The sequence below is a fragment of the Hydractinia symbiolongicarpus genome, chromosome 5 (assembly GCF_029227915.1).
Source record: "Hydractinia symbiolongicarpus strain clone_291-10 chromosome 5, HSymV2.1, whole genome shotgun sequence".
NCBI classification, from domain to species: domain Eukaryota; kingdom Metazoa; phylum Cnidaria; class Hydrozoa; order Anthoathecata; family Hydractiniidae; genus Hydractinia; species Hydractinia symbiolongicarpus.
In genome coordinates, this window is record NC_079879.1 from 9,249,418 (window position 1) to 9,265,272 (window position 15,855).

The following is a 15,855-nucleotide window of genomic DNA, read 5'->3' on the forward strand; positions in this document are numbered from 1 at the left end:
GTCTTGTTCAAAGCACTGAGCTGCAATGCGTTGATTAAGAAATGTATTACGTTATGTTTGAAGTCGATACACAACATAATTCGGTGTAATAGAGAAAACAAGCAAAATTAAAGCATCAGGAGCTGTTCATCCAAGCGAACGGGGTCAATTTAATCGATACAGAAATATATGTTCACTTTCCTAACACTGATTCTTGTAATGCCGTGACCAGGATTCGAACCTGGGTTATTGCGGCCACAACGCAATGTACTAACCACTATACGATCACGGCTTTTGTGAGATTGACTATACATGCCTTGTTCAAAACACTCTGCTGCAAGGCGATGATTAAGAAGTATATTACGTTATGATTGAAGCCGATACACAACATAATTCGGTGATATAAAGAAAATAACAAAATGAATTCATTGGACTGTTTTCTATAGCGAACGGAGATATTTTAATCGATACAGAAATATATGTTCACTTTCCTATCACTGATTCTTGTAATGCCGTGACCAGGATTCGAACCTGGGTTATTGCGGCCACAACGCAATGTACTAACCACTATATGATCACGGCTGATATAAGATTGTTAACCATATATGTCTTGTTCAAAACACTCTGCTGCAATGCGATGATTAGAAGTATATTTCGTTATGTTTGATGTCGATACACAACATAATTCGGTTAATTAAAAAAAACAACAAAATGAATGCATAGGACTGTTTTCTCTATCGAACGAAGTCAATTTAATCGATACAGAAGTATACGTTAACTTCCTATCACAGATTCTTCCAATGAAATGACCAGGATTCAAACCTGGGTTATTGCGGCCACAACGCAATGTACTAACCACTATACGATCACGGCTTATGTGAGATTGTTATCTGTATATGTCTTGTTCAAAGCACTGAGCTGCAATGCGTTGATTAAGAAATGTATTACGTTATGTTTGAAGTCGATACACAACATAATTCGGTGTAATAGAGAAAACAAGCAAAATTAAAGCATCAGGAGCTGTTCATCCAAGCGAACGGGGTCAATTTAATCGATACAGAAATATATGTTCACTTTCCTAACACTGATTCTTGTAATGCCGTGACCAGGATTCGAACCTGGGTTATTGCGGCCACAACGCAATGTACTAACCACTATGCGATCACGGCTTTTGTGAGATTGACTATACATGCCTTGTTCAAAACACTCTGCTGCAAGGCGATGATTAAGAAGTATATTACGTTATGTTTGAAGCCGATACACAACATAATTCGGTGATATAAAGAAAATAACAAAATGAATTCATTGGACTGTTTTCTATAGCGAACGGAGATATTTTAATCGATACAGAAATATATGTTCACTTTCCTATCACTGATTCTTGTAATGCCGTGACCAGGATTCGAAGCTGGGTTATTGCGGCCACAACGCAATGTACTAACCACTATATGATCACGGCTGATATAAGATTGTTAACCATATATGTCTTGTTCAAAACACTCTGCTGCAATGCGATGATTAGAAGTATATTTCGTTATGTGTGAAGTCGATACACAACATAATTCGGTTATTTAAAAAAAACAACAAAATGAATGCATAGGACTGTTTTCTCTATCGAACGAAGTCAATTTAATCGATACAGAAGTATACGTTAACTTCCTATCACAGATTCTTCCAATGAAATGACCAGGATTCGAACCTGGGTTATTGCGGCCACAACGCAATGTACTAACCACTATACGATCACGGTGATGTGAGATTGTTATCTGTATATGTCTTGTTCAAAGCACTGAGCTGCAATGCGTTGATTAAGAAATGTATTACGTTATGTTTGAAGTCGATACACAACATAATTCGGTGTAATAGAGAAAACAAGCAAAATTAAAGCATCAGGAGCTGTTCATCCAAGCGAACGGGGTCAATTTAATCGATACAGAAATATATGTTCACTTTCCTAACACTGATTCTTGTAATGCCGTGACCAGGATTCGAACCTGGGTTATTGCGGCCACAACGCAATGTACTAACCACTATACGATCACGGCTTTTGTGAGATTGACTATACATGCCTTGTTCAAAACACTCTGCTGCAAGGCGATGATTAAGAAGTATATTACGTTATGCTTTGATATTGTTAACCATATATGTCTTGTTCAAAACACTCTGCTGCAATGCGATGATTAGAAGTATATTTCGTTATGTTTGAAGTCGATACACAATATAATTTGGATATTTAAAAAGAAAAAACAAAATGAATGCATAGGACTGTTTTCTCTATCGAACGAAGTCAATTTAATCGATACAGAAGTATACGTTAACTTCCTATCACAGATTCTTCCAATGAAATGACCAGGATTCGAACCTGGGTTATTGCGGCCACAACGCAATGTACTAACCACTATACGATCACGGTGATGTGAGATTGTTATCTGTATATGTCTTGTTCAAAGCACTGAGCTGCAATGCGTTGATTAAGAAATGTATTACGTTATGTTTGAAGTCGATACACAACATAATTCGGTGTAATAGAGAAAACTAGCAAAATTAAAGCATCAGGAGCTGTTCATCCAAGCGAACGCGGTCAATTTAATCGATACAGAAATATATGTTCACTTTCCTAACACTGATTCTTGTAATGCCGTGACCAGGATTCGAACCTGGGTTATTGCGGCCACAACGCAATGTACTAACCACTATACGATCACGGCTTTTGTGAGTTTGACTATACATGCCTTGTTCAAAACACTCTGCTGCAAGGCGATGATTAAGAAGTATATTACGTTATGTTTGAAGCCGATACACAACATAATTCGGTGATACAAAGAAAATAACAAAATGAATTCATAGGACTGTTTTCTATAGCGAACGGAGATATTTTAATCGATACAGAAATATATGTTCACTTTCCTATCACTGATTCTTGTAATGCCGTGACCAGGATTCGAACCTGGGTTATTGCGGCCACAACGCAATGTACTAACCACTATACGATCACGGTGATGTGAGATTGTTATCTGGATATGTCTTGTTCAAAGCACTGAGCTGCAATGCGTTGATTAAGAAATGTATTACGTTATGTTTGAAGTCGATACACAACATAATTCGGTGTAATAGAGAAAACAAGCAAAATTAAAGCATCAGGAGCTGCTCATCAAAGCGAACGGCGTCAATTTAATCGATACAGAAATACATGTTCACTTTCCTATCACTGATTCTTGTAATGCCGTGACCAGGATTCGAACCTGGGTTATTGCTGCCACAACGCAATGTACTAACCACTATACGATCACGGCTGATATAAGATTGTTAACCATATCTGTCTTGTTCAAAACACTCTGCTCCAATGCGATGATTAAGAAGTATATTTCGTTATGTTTGAAGTCGATACACAACATAATTCGGTTATTTAAAAATAATAAACAAAATGAATGCATACGACTGTTTTCTCTATCGAATGGAGACAATATAAGTACACGTTAACTTCCTATCACAGATTCTTCTAATGAAATGACCAGGATTCGAACCCAGGTTATTGCGGCCACAACGCAATGTACTAACCACTATACGATCACGGCTGATGTGAGATTGTTATCTATATATGTCTTGTTCAAAACACTGTGCTGCAATGCGTTGATTAAGAAATGTATTACGTTATGTTTGAAGTCGATACACAACATAATTCGGTGTAATAGAAAAAACAAGCAAAATTAAAGCATCAGGAGCTGTTCATCCAAGCGAACGAGGTCAATTTAATCAATACAGAAATATATGTTCACTTTCCTATCACTGATTCTTGTAATGCCGTGACCAGGATTCGAACCTGGGTTATTGCGGCCACAACGGAATGTACTAACCACTATACGATCACGGTTTAAGTGGGATTGACTATACATGCATTGTTCAAAACACTCTGCTGCAATGCGATGATTAAGAGGTATATCACGTTATGTTTGAAGCCGATACACAACATAATTCGGTGATATAAAGAAAATAACTCTCTAGCGAACGGAGATATTTTAATCGATACAGAAATATATGTTCACTTTCCTATCCCTGATTCTTGTAATGCCGTGACCAGGATTCGAACCTGGGTTATTGCAGCCACAACGCAATGTACTAACCACTATACGATCACGGCTCATATGAGATTGTTAACCATATATGTCTTGTTCAAAACACTCTGCTGCAATGCGATGATTAAGAAGTAAATTTCGTTATGTTTGAAGTCGACACACAACAGAATTCGGTTATATAAAGAAAATAAGCAAAATGAATTCATAGGACTGTTTTCTCTAGCGAACAGAGACATTTTAATCGATACGGAAATACATGTTCACATTCTTATCACAGATTCTGGCATTGCCGTTACCATGATTCGAACCTGGCTTATACGGCTAATGTGAGATTGTTAACTACATATGTCTTGTTCAAAACACTCTGCTTCAAAGCGTTGAGTAATAAATGTATTACGTTATGTTTGAAGCCGATACACAACATAATTCGGTGATATAAAGAAAATAACAAAATGAATTCATTGGACTGTTTTCTATAGCGAACGGAGATATTTTAATCGATACAGAAATATATGTTCACTTTCCTATCACTGATTCTTGTAATGCCGTGACCAGGATTCGAACCTGGGTTATTGCGGCCACAACGCAATGTACTAACCACTATATGATCACGGCTGATATAAGATTGTTAACCATATATGTCTTGTTCAAAACACTCTGCTGCAATGCGATGATTAGAAGTATATTTCGTTATGTTTGAAGTCGATACACAACATAATTCGGTTATTTAAAAAAAAAACAAAATGAATGCGTAGGACTGTTTTCTCTATCGAACGAAGTCAATTTAATCGATACAGAAGTATACGTTAACTTCCTATCACAGATTCTTCCAATGAAATGACCAATATTCGAACCTGGGTTATTGCGGCCACAACGCAATGTACTAACCACTATACGATCACGGTGATGTGAGATTGTTATCTGTATATGTCTTGTTCAAAGCACTGAGCTGCAATGCGTTGATTAAGAAATGTATTGCGTTATGTTTGAAGTCGATACACAACATAATTCGGTGTAATAGAGAAAACAAGCAAAATTAAAGCATCAGGAGCTGTTCATCCAAGCGAACGGGGTCAATTTAATCGATACAGAAATATATGTTCACTTTCCTAACACTGATTCTTGTAATGCCGTGACCAGGATTCGAACCTGGGTTATTGCGGCCACAACGCAATGTACTAACCACTATACGATCACGGCTTTTGTGAGATTGACTATACATGCCTTGTTCAAAACACTCTGCTGCAAGGCGATGATTAAGAAGTATATTACGTTATGCTTTGATATTGTTAACCATATATGTCTTGTTCAAAACACTCTGCTGCAATGCGATGATTAGAAGTATATTTCGTTATGTTTGAAGTCGATGCACAATATAATTTGGATATTTAAAAAGAAAAAACAAAATGAATGCATAGGACTGTTTTCTCTATCGAACGAAGTCAATTTAATCGATACAGAAGTATACGTTAACTTCCTATCACAGATTCTTCCAATGAAATGACCAGGATTCGAACCTGGGTTATTGCGGCCACAACGCAATGTACTAACCACTATACGATCACGGTGATGTGAGATTGTTATCTGTATATGTCTTGTTCAAAGCACTGAGCTGCAATGCGTTGATTAAGAAATGTATTACGTTATGTTTGAAGTCGATACACAACATAATTCGGTGTAATAGAGAAAACAAGCAAAATTAAAGCATCAGGAGCTGTTCATCCAAGCGAACGCGGTCAATTTAATCGATACAGAAATATATGTTCACTTTCCTAACACTGATTCTTGTAATGCCGTGACCAGGATCCGAACCTGGGTTATCTCGGCCACAACACAATATACTAACCACTATACGATCACGGCTGATGTGAGATTGTTATCTATATATGTGTTGTTCAAAACACTGTGCTGCAATGCGTTGATTAAGAAATGTATTACGTTATGTTTGAAGTCGATACACAACATAATTCGGTGTAATGGAGAAAACAAGCAAAATTAAAACATCAGGAGCTGTTCATCGAAACAAACGGGATCAATTTAATCAATATAGAAATATATGTTCACATTCTTATCACTGATTCTTGTAATGCCGTGACCAGGATTCGAACCTGGGTTATTGCGGCCACAAGGCAATGTACTAACCACTATACGGTCACGGCTGATATAAGTTTGTTAACTATACATGCCTTGTTCAAAACACTCTGCTACAATGCGATGATTAAGAAGTATACTACGTTATGTTTAAAGTCGATACACAACATAATTCGGTTATTTAAAAAGAATAAACACAATGAATGCATAGGACTGTTTTCTCTATCGAACGGAGACAATTTAATCGATTCAGAAATACATGTTCACTTTCCTATCTCTGAATCTTGTAATGCCGTGACCAGGATTTGAACCTGGGTTATTGTAGTCCCAGGCCAATGTACTAACCACTATACAATCACGGCTCATGTGAGATTGTTAACTGTATATGTCTTGTTTAAAACACTCTGCTTCAATGCGTTGATTAAGAAATTTATTACGTTATGTTTAAAATCGATACGCAACATAATTCAGTGTAATAAAGACAACAACCAAAATTACAACATCAGGAGCTGGTCATCCAAGCGCACGGGGACAATGGAATAGATACAGAAATAAACGCTACTTTCCTATCACAGATTCTGGTAATGCCGCGGCCAGGATTCAAACCTGGGTTATTGCGGCCACAACGCAATGAACTAACCACTACACGATCACGGCTTATGTGAGATTGTTAACTATACATGCCTTGTTCAAAACACTCTGCTGCAAGGCGATGATTAAGAAGTATGTTACGTTATGTTAGAAGCCGATACACAAAATTAATTCGGTGATATAAAGAAAATAAACAAAATAAATTCATAGGACTGTTGTCTCTATGGAACGGAGACAATTTAATCGATACAGAAGCACACGTTAACTTCCTATCACAGATTCTTCTAATGAAATGACAAGGACTCGAACCTGGGTTATTGCGGCCACAACGCAATGTAATAACCACTATACGATCACAGTGACGTGAGTTTGTTATCTGTATATGTCTTGTTCAAAGCACTGAGCTGGAATGCGTTGATTAAGAAATTTATTACGTTATGTTTGAAGTCGATACACAACATAATTCGGTTATTTAAAAAGAATAAACAAAATGAATGCATAGGACTGTTTTCTCTATGGAACGGAGACAATTTAATCGATACAGAAGTACACGTTAACTTCCTATCACAGATTCTTCCAATGAAATGACCAGGTTTCGAACCTGGGTTATCGCGGCCACAACGCAATGTACTAACCACTATACGATCACGGCTGATGTGAGATTGTTATCTATATATGTCTTGTTCAAAACACTCTGCTGCAATGCGATGATTAAGAAGTATATTTCGTTATGTTTGAAGTCGATACACAACATAATTCGGTTATTTAAAAAGAATAAACAAAATGAATGCATAAGACTGTTTTCTCTATCGAATCGCACGGAGATAATTTAATCGATACGGAAGTACACGTTAACTTCCTATCACAGATTCTTCTAATGAAATGACCAGGATTCGAACCTGGGTTATTGCGGCCACAACGCAATGAACTATCCACTACACGATCACGGATTATGTGAGATTGTTAACTATACATGCCTTGTTCAAAATACTCTGCTGCAAGGCGATGATTAAGAAGTATATTACGTTATGTTTGAAGCCGATACACAACATAATTCGGTGATATAAAGAAAATAAACAAAATGAATTCATAGGACTGTTTTCTCTAGCGAACAGAGACATTTTAATCGATACGGAAATACATGTTCACATTCTTATCACAGATTCTGGCATTGCCGTTACCAGGATTGGAACCTGGCTTATACGGCTAATGTGAGATTGTTAACTATATATGTCTTGTTCAAAACTCTCTGCTTCAAAGCGTTGAGTAATAAATGTATTACGTTACGTTTGAAGCCGATACGCAACATAATTCGGTTATTTAAAAAGAATAAACAAAATAAATGCATAGAACTTTTTTCTCTATGGAAGGGAGACAATTTAATCGATACAGAAATACATGTTCACTTTCCTATCTCTGAATCTTGTAATGCCGTGACCAGGATTTGAACCTGGGTTATTGCAGTCCCAGGCCAATGTACTAACCACTACACAATCACGGCTCATGTGAGATTGTTAACTGTATATGTCTTGTTCAAAACACTCTGCTTCAATGCGTTGATTAAGAAATTTATTACGTTATGTTTGAAGTCGATACACAACATAATTCGGTTATTTAAAAAGAATAAACAAAATGAATGCATAGGACTGTTTTCTCTATGGAACGGAGACAATTTAATCGATACAGAAGTACACGTTAACTTCCTATCACAGATTCTTCCAATGAAATGACCAGGTTTCGAACCTGGGTTAACGCGGCCACAACGCAATGTACTAACCACTATACGATCACGGCTGATGTGAGATTGTTATCTATATATGTCTTGTTCAAAACACTCTGCTGCAATGCGATGATTAAGAAGTATATTTCGTTATGTTTGAAGTCGATACACAACATAATTCGGTTATTTAAAAAGAATAAACAAAATGAATGCATAAGACTGTTTTCTCTATCGAATCGCACGGAGACAATTTAATCGATACAGAAGTACACGTTAACTTCCTATCACAGATTCTTCTAATGAAATGACCAGGATTCGAACCTGGGTTATTGCGGCCACAACGCAATGAACTATCGACTACACGATCACGGATTATGTGAGATTGTTAACTATACATGCCTTGTTCAAAACACTCTGCTGCAAGGCGATGATTAAGAAGTATATTACGTTGTGTTTGAAGTCGGTACACAACATAATTCGGTTATAAAAAGAAAATAAAAAAAATAAATGCATAGGACAGTTTTCTCTAGCGAGCGGAGACAATTTAATCGATACAGAAGAACATGTTCACTATCTATCACTGACTCTTGTAATGCCGTGACTAGGATCCGAACCTGGGTTATCTCGGCCACAACACAATATATACTAACCACTATAAGATCACGGCTGATGTGAGATTGTTATCTATATATGTGTTGTTCAAAACACTGTGCTGCAATGCGTTGATTAAGAGATGTATTACGTTTTGTTTGAAGTCGATACACAACATAATTCGGTGTAATAGAGAAAACAAGCAAAATTAAAGCATCAGGAGCTGTTCATCGAAGCAAACGGGGTCAATTTAATCGATATAGAAATATATGTTCACTTTCTTATCACTGATTCTTGTAATGCCGTGACCAGGATTCGAACATGGGTTATTGCGGCAACAACGCAATGTACTAACCACTATACGATCACGGCTTTTGTGAGATTGACTATACATGCCTTGTTCAAAACACTCTGCTGCAAGGCAATGATTAAGAAGTATATTACGTTATGTTTGAAGCTGATACACAACATAATTCGGTGATATAAAGAAAATAACAAAATGAATTCATAGGACTGTTTTCTCTAGCAAACGGTGATATTTTAATCGATACAGAAATATATGTTCACTTTCCTATCACTGATTCTTGTAATGCCGTGACCAGGATTCGAACCAGGGTTATTGCGGCCACAACGGAATGTACTAACCACTATACGATCACGGTTTATGTGGGATTGACTATACATGCCTTGTTCAAAACACTCTGCTGCAAGGCGATGATTAAGAGGTATATCACGTTATGTTTGAAGCTGATACATAACATAATTCGGTGATATAAAGAGAATAACAAAATGAATTCATAGGACTGTCTTCTCTAGCGAACGGAGATACTTTAATCAATACAGAAATATATGTTCACTTTCCTATCACTGATTCTTGTAATGCCGTGACCACGATTCGAACCTGGGTTATTGCAGCCACAACGCAATGTACTAACCACTATACGATCACGGCCGATAAAAGATTGTTAACCATATATGTCTTGTTCAAAACACTCTGCTGCAATGCGATGATTAAGAAGTATATTTCGTTATGTTTGAAGTCGATAAACAACATAATTCGGTTATTTAAAAAGGATAAACAAAATGAATGCATAGGCCTGTTTTCTCTATCGAACGGAGACAATTTAATCGATACAGAAGTACACGTTAACTTCCTATCACAGATTCTGCTAATGAAATGACCAGGATGCGAACCTGGGTTATTGCGGCCACAACGCAATGTACTAACCACTATACGATCACGGCTGATGTGAGATTGTTATCTATATATGTCTTGTTCAAAACACTGTGCTGCAATGCGTTGATTAAGAAATGTATTACGTTATGTTTGAAGTCGATACACAAAATTATTCGGTGTAATAGAGAAAACAACCAAAATTAAAGCATCAGGAGCTGTTCATCAAAGCGAACGGGGTCAACTTAATCAATACGGAAATACATGTTCACTTTCCTATCACTGATTCTTGTAATGCCGTTACCAGGATTCGAACCTGGGCTATTGCGGCCACAACGGAATGTACTAACCACTATACGATCACGGTTTATGTGGGATTGACTATACATGCCTTGTTCAAAACACTCTGCTGCAAGGCGATGATTAAGAGGTATATCACGTTATGTTTGAAGCTGATACACAACATAATTCGGTGACATAAAGAGAATAACAAAATGAAATCATAGGATTGTTTTCTCTAGCGAACAGAGACATTTTAATCGATACGGAAATACATGTTCACATTCTTATCACAGATTCTGGCATTGCCGTTACCAGGATTCGAACCTGGCTTATACGGCTAATGTGAGATTGTTAACTATATATGTCTTGTTCAAAACACTCTGCTTCAAAGCGTTGAGTAATAAATGTATAACGTTATGTTTGAAGTCGATACACAACATAATTCAGTTATATAAAGAAAATAAAAAAAACAAAAGCATAGGACAGTTTTCTCTACCGAGTGGACACAATTTAATCGATACAGAAGAACATGTTCACTATCCTATCACCGACGCTTGTAATGCCGTGACCAGGATCCGAACCTGGGTTATTTCGGCCACAACACAATATACTAACCACTATACGATCACGGCTGATGTAAGATTGTTATCTATATATGTGTTGTTCAAAACACTGTGCTGCAATGCGTTGATTAAGAAATGTATTACGTTATGTTTGAAGTCGATACACAACATAATTCGGTGTAATAGAGAAAACAAGCAAAATTAAAGCATCAGGAGCTGTTCATCCAAGCAAACGGGGTCAATTTAGTCGATATAGAAATATATGATCACTTTCCTATCACTGATTCTTGTAATGCCGTGACCAGGATTCGAACCTGGGTTATTGCGGCCACAAGGCAATGTACTAACCACTATATGATCACGGCTGATATAAGATTGTTAACCATACATGAATTGTTCAAAACACTCTGCTACAATGCGATGATTAAGAAGTATACTACGTTATGTTTAAAGTCGATACACAACATAATTCGGTTATTTAAATCGAATAAACACAATGAATGCATAGGACTGTTTTCTCTATCGAACGGAGACAATTTAATCGATACAGAAATACATGTTCACTTTCCTATCTCTGAATCTTGTAATGCCGTGACCAAGACTCGAACCTGGGTTATTGCGGCCACAACGCAATGTACTAACCACTATACGATCACGGCTGATGTGAGATTGTTATCTATATATGTCTTGTTCAAAACACTGTGCTGCAATGCGTTGATTAAGAAATGTATTACGTTATGTTTGAAGTCGATACACAAAATTATTCGGTGTAATAGAGAAAACAACGAAAATTAAAGCATCAGGAGCTGTTCATCAAAGCGAACGGGGTCAACTTAATCAATACGGAAATACATGTTCACTATCCTATCACTGACGCTTGTAATGCCGTGACCAGGATCCGAACCTGGGTTATTTCGGCCACAACATAATATACTAACCACTATACGATCACGGCTGATGTAAGATTGTTATCTATATATGTGTTGTTCAAAACACTGTGCTGCAATGCGTTGATTAAGAAATGTATTACGTTATGTTTGAAGTCGATACACAACATAATTCGGTGTAATAGAGAAAACAAGCAAAATTAAAGCATCAGGAGCTGTTCATCCAAGCAAACGGGGTCAATTTAGTCGATATAGAAATATATGTTCACTTTCCTATCACTGATTCTTGTAATGCCGTGACCAGGATTCGAACCTGGGTTATTGCGGCCACAAGGCAATGTACTAACCACTATATGATCACGGCTGATATAAGATTGTTAACCATACATGAATTGTTCAAAACACTCTGCTACAATGCGATGATTAAGAAGTATACTACGTTATGTTTAAAGTCGATACACAACATAATTCGGTTATTTAAATCGAATAAACACAATGAATGCATAGGACTGTTTTCTCTATCGAACGGAGACAATTTATTCGATACAGAAATACATGTTCACTTTCCTATCTCTGAATCTTGTAATGCCGTGACCAAGACTCGAACCTGGGTTATTGCGGCCACAACGCAATGTACTAACCACTATACGATCACGGCTGATGTGAGATTGTTATCTATATATGTCTTGTTCAAAACACTGTGCTGCAATGCGTTGATTAAGAAATGTATTACGTTATGTTTGAAGTCGATACACAAAATTATTCGGTGTAATAGAGAAAACAACCAAAATTAAAGCATCAGGAGCTATTCATCAAAGCGAACGGGGTCAACTTAATCAATACGGAAATACATGTTCACTTTCCTATCACTGATTCTTGTAATGCCGTGACCAGGATTCGAATCTGGGCTATTGCGGCCACAACGGAATGTACTAACCACTATACGATCACGGTTTATGTGGTCTTGACTATACATGCCTTGTTCAAAACACTCTGCTGCAAGGCGATGATTAAGAAATGTATTACGTTATGTTTGAAGTCGATACACAAAATTATTCGGTGTAATAGAGAAAACAACCAAAATTAAAGCATCAGGAGCTGTTCATCAAAGCAAACGGGGTCAACTTAATCAATACGGAAATACATGTTCACTTTCCTATCACTGATTCTTGTAATGCCGTGACCAGGATTCGAACCTGGGCTATTGCGGCCACAACGGAATGTACTAACCACTATACGATCACGGTTTATGTGGGATTGACTATACATGCCTTGTTCAAAACACTCTGCTGCAAGGCGATGATTAAGAGGTATATCACGTTATGTTTGAAGCTGATACATAACATAATTCGGTGACATAAAGAGAATAACAAAATGAAATCATAGGATTGTTTTCTCTAGCGAACGGAGATATTTTAATCGATACAGAAATGTATGTTCACTTTCGTATCACTGATTCTTGTAATGCCGTGACCAGGATTCGAACCTGAGTTATTGCGGCCACAACGCAATGTACTAACTACAATACGATCACGGCTGATATAAGATTGTTAACCATATATGTCTTGTTCAAAACACTCTGCTGCAATGCGATGATTAAGAAGTATATTTCGTTATGTTTGAAGTCGATACACAACATAATTTGGTTATTTAAAAAGAATACAGGAAATGAATGCATAGGACTGTTTTCTCTATGGAACGGAGACAATTTAATCGATACAGAAGTACACGTTAACTTCCTATATCACAGATTCTTCTAATGAAATGACCAGGACTCTAACCTGGGTTATTGCGGCCACAACGCAATGTACTAACCACTATACGATCACGGCTGATATAAGATTGTTATCCATATATGTCTTGTTCAAAACACTCTGCTGCAATGCGATGATTAAGAAGTATATTTCGTTATGTTTGAAGTCGATACACAACATAATTCGGTTATTTAAAAAGAAAAAACAAAATGAATGCATAGGACTGTTTTCTCTATGGAACGGAGACAATTTAATCGATACAAAAGTACATGTTAACTTCGTATCACAGATTCTCATAATGAAATGACCAGGTCTCGAACCTGGGTTATTGCGGCCACAACGCAATGTACTAACCACTATACGATCACGGCTGATATAAGATTGTTAACGATATATGTCTTGTTCAAAACACTCTGCTGCAATGCGATGATTAAGAAGTATATTTCGTTATGTTTGAAGTCGATACACAATATAATTCGGTGTAATAAAGAAAACAAGCAAAATTAAAGCATGAGAAGCTGTTCATCCAAGCGAACGGGGTCAACTTAATCGATACAAAAATATATGTTCACTTTCCTATTACTGATTCTCGTAATGCCGTGCCCAGGATTCGAACCTGGGTGATGGCGGCCACAACGCAATATACTAACCACTATACGATCACGGCTTATGTGAGATTGACTATACATGCCTTGTTCAAAACACTCTGCTGCAAGGCGATGATTAAGAAGTATATTACGCTATGTTCGAAGCCGATACACAACATAATTCAGTGATATAAAGAAAATAACAAAATGAATTCATAGGACTGTTTTCTCTAGCGAACGGAGATATTTTAATCGATACAGAAATATATGTTCACTATCCTATCACTGATTCTTGTAATGCCGTGACCAGGATTCGAACCTGGGTTATTGCGGCCACAACGCAATGTACTAACCACTATACGATCACGGCTTATGTGAGATTGTTATCTGTATATGTCTTGTTCAAAGCACTGAGCTGCAATGCGTTGATTAAGAAATGTATTACGTTATGTTTGAAGTCGATACACAACATAATTCGGTGTAACAGAGAAAACAAGCAAAATTAAAGCATCAGGAGCTGTTCATCCAAGCGAACGGGGTCAATTTCATCGATACAGAAATATATGTTCACTTTCCTATCACTGATTCTTGTAATGCCGTGACCAGGATTCGAACCTGGGTTATTGCGGCCACAACGCAATGTACTAACCACTATACGATCACGGTGATGTGAGATTGTTATCTGTATATGTCTTGTTCAAAGCACTGAGCTGCAATGCGTTGATTAAGAAATGTATTACGTTATGTTTGAAGTCGATACACAACATAATTCGGTGTAATAGAGAAAACAAGCAAAATTAAAGCATCAGGAGCTGTTCGTCCAAGCGAACGGGGTCAATTTAATCGATACAGAAATATATGTTCACTTTCCTATCACTGATTCCTGTAATGCCGTGCCCAGGATTCGAACCTGGGTTATGGCGGCCACAACGCAATGTACTAACCACTATACGATCACGGCTTATGTGAGATTGACTATACATGCCTTGTTCAAAACACTCTGCTGCAAGGCGATGATTAAGAAGTATATTACGTTATGTTTGAAGCCGATACGCAACATAATTCAGTTATTTAAAAAGAATAAACAAAATGAATTCATAGGACTGTTTTCTCTAGCGAACGGAGATATTTTAATCGATACAGAAATATATGTTCACTTTCCTATACCTGATTCTTGTAATGCCGTGACCAGGATTCGAACCTGGGTTATTGCGGCCACAACGCAATGTACTAACCACTATACGATCACGGTGATGTGAGATTGTTATCTGTATATGTCTTGTTCAAAGCACTGAGCTGCAATGCGTTGATTAAGAAATGTATTACGTTATGTTTGAAGTCGATACACAACATAATTCGGTGTAATAGAGAAAACAAGCAAAATTAAAGCATCAGGAGCTGTTCATCCAAGCGAACGGGGTCAATTTAATCGATACAGAAATATATGTTCACTTTCCTATTACTGATTCTCGTAATGCCGTGCCCAGGATTCGAACCTGGGTGATGGCGGCCACAACGTAATGTACTAACCACTATACGATCACGGCTTATGTGAGATTGACT

General features: G+C 37.2%; 12 non-coding genes across 12 annotated transcripts; all 12 read right to left on the reverse strand.

Annotated features, from left to right (window-relative positions):
* Nucleotides 1-199: 199 nt before the first annotated feature.
* Trnah-gug (transfer RNA histidin (anticodon GUG)) lies at nucleotides 200-271 on the reverse strand. The gene has a single exon. It is a non-coding gene; the product is annotated as a tRNA-His (tRNA).
* Nucleotides 272-1,076: 805 nt separating this feature from the next.
* On the reverse strand, nucleotides 1,077-1,148 carry Trnah-gug (transfer RNA histidin (anticodon GUG)). Its single transcript has one exon. It is a non-coding gene; the product is annotated as a tRNA-His (tRNA).
* An 804-nt stretch (nucleotides 1,149-1,952) lies between these two features.
* Trnah-gug (transfer RNA histidin (anticodon GUG)) lies at nucleotides 1,953-2,024 on the reverse strand. The gene has a single exon. It is a non-coding gene; the product is annotated as a tRNA-His (tRNA).
* Nucleotides 2,025-2,615: 591 nt separating this feature from the next.
* Nucleotides 2,616-2,687, reverse strand: Trnah-gug (transfer RNA histidin (anticodon GUG)). Its single transcript has one exon. It is a non-coding gene; the product is annotated as a tRNA-His (tRNA).
* A 218-nt stretch (nucleotides 2,688-2,905) lies between these two features.
* Trnah-gug (transfer RNA histidin (anticodon GUG)) lies at nucleotides 2,906-2,977 on the reverse strand. The gene has a single exon. It is a non-coding gene; the product is annotated as a tRNA-His (tRNA).
* Nucleotides 2,978-4,045: 1,068 nt separating this feature from the next.
* On the reverse strand, nucleotides 4,046-4,117 carry Trnah-gug (transfer RNA histidin (anticodon GUG)). The gene has a single exon. It is a non-coding gene; the product is annotated as a tRNA-His (tRNA).
* A 1,063-nt stretch (nucleotides 4,118-5,180) lies between these two features.
* Nucleotides 5,181-5,252, reverse strand: Trnah-gug (transfer RNA histidin (anticodon GUG)). The gene has a single exon. It is a non-coding gene; the product is annotated as a tRNA-His (tRNA).
* Nucleotides 5,253-11,651: 6,399 nt separating this feature from the next.
* Trnah-gug (transfer RNA histidin (anticodon GUG)) lies at nucleotides 11,652-11,723 on the reverse strand. The gene has a single exon. It is a non-coding gene; the product is annotated as a tRNA-His (tRNA).
* An 814-nt stretch (nucleotides 11,724-12,537) lies between these two features.
* Trnah-gug (transfer RNA histidin (anticodon GUG)) lies at nucleotides 12,538-12,609 on the reverse strand. The gene has a single exon. It is a non-coding gene; the product is annotated as a tRNA-His (tRNA).
* Nucleotides 12,610-14,590: 1,981 nt separating this feature from the next.
* On the reverse strand, nucleotides 14,591-14,662 carry Trnah-gug (transfer RNA histidin (anticodon GUG)). The gene has a single exon. It is a non-coding gene; the product is annotated as a tRNA-His (tRNA).
* A 224-nt stretch (nucleotides 14,663-14,886) lies between these two features.
* On the reverse strand, nucleotides 14,887-14,958 carry Trnah-gug (transfer RNA histidin (anticodon GUG)). The gene has a single exon. It is a non-coding gene; the product is annotated as a tRNA-His (tRNA).
* Nucleotides 14,959-15,472: 514 nt separating this feature from the next.
* On the reverse strand, nucleotides 15,473-15,544 carry Trnah-gug (transfer RNA histidin (anticodon GUG)). Its single transcript has one exon. It is a non-coding gene; the product is annotated as a tRNA-His (tRNA).
* Nucleotides 15,545-15,855: the final 311 nt, after the last annotated feature.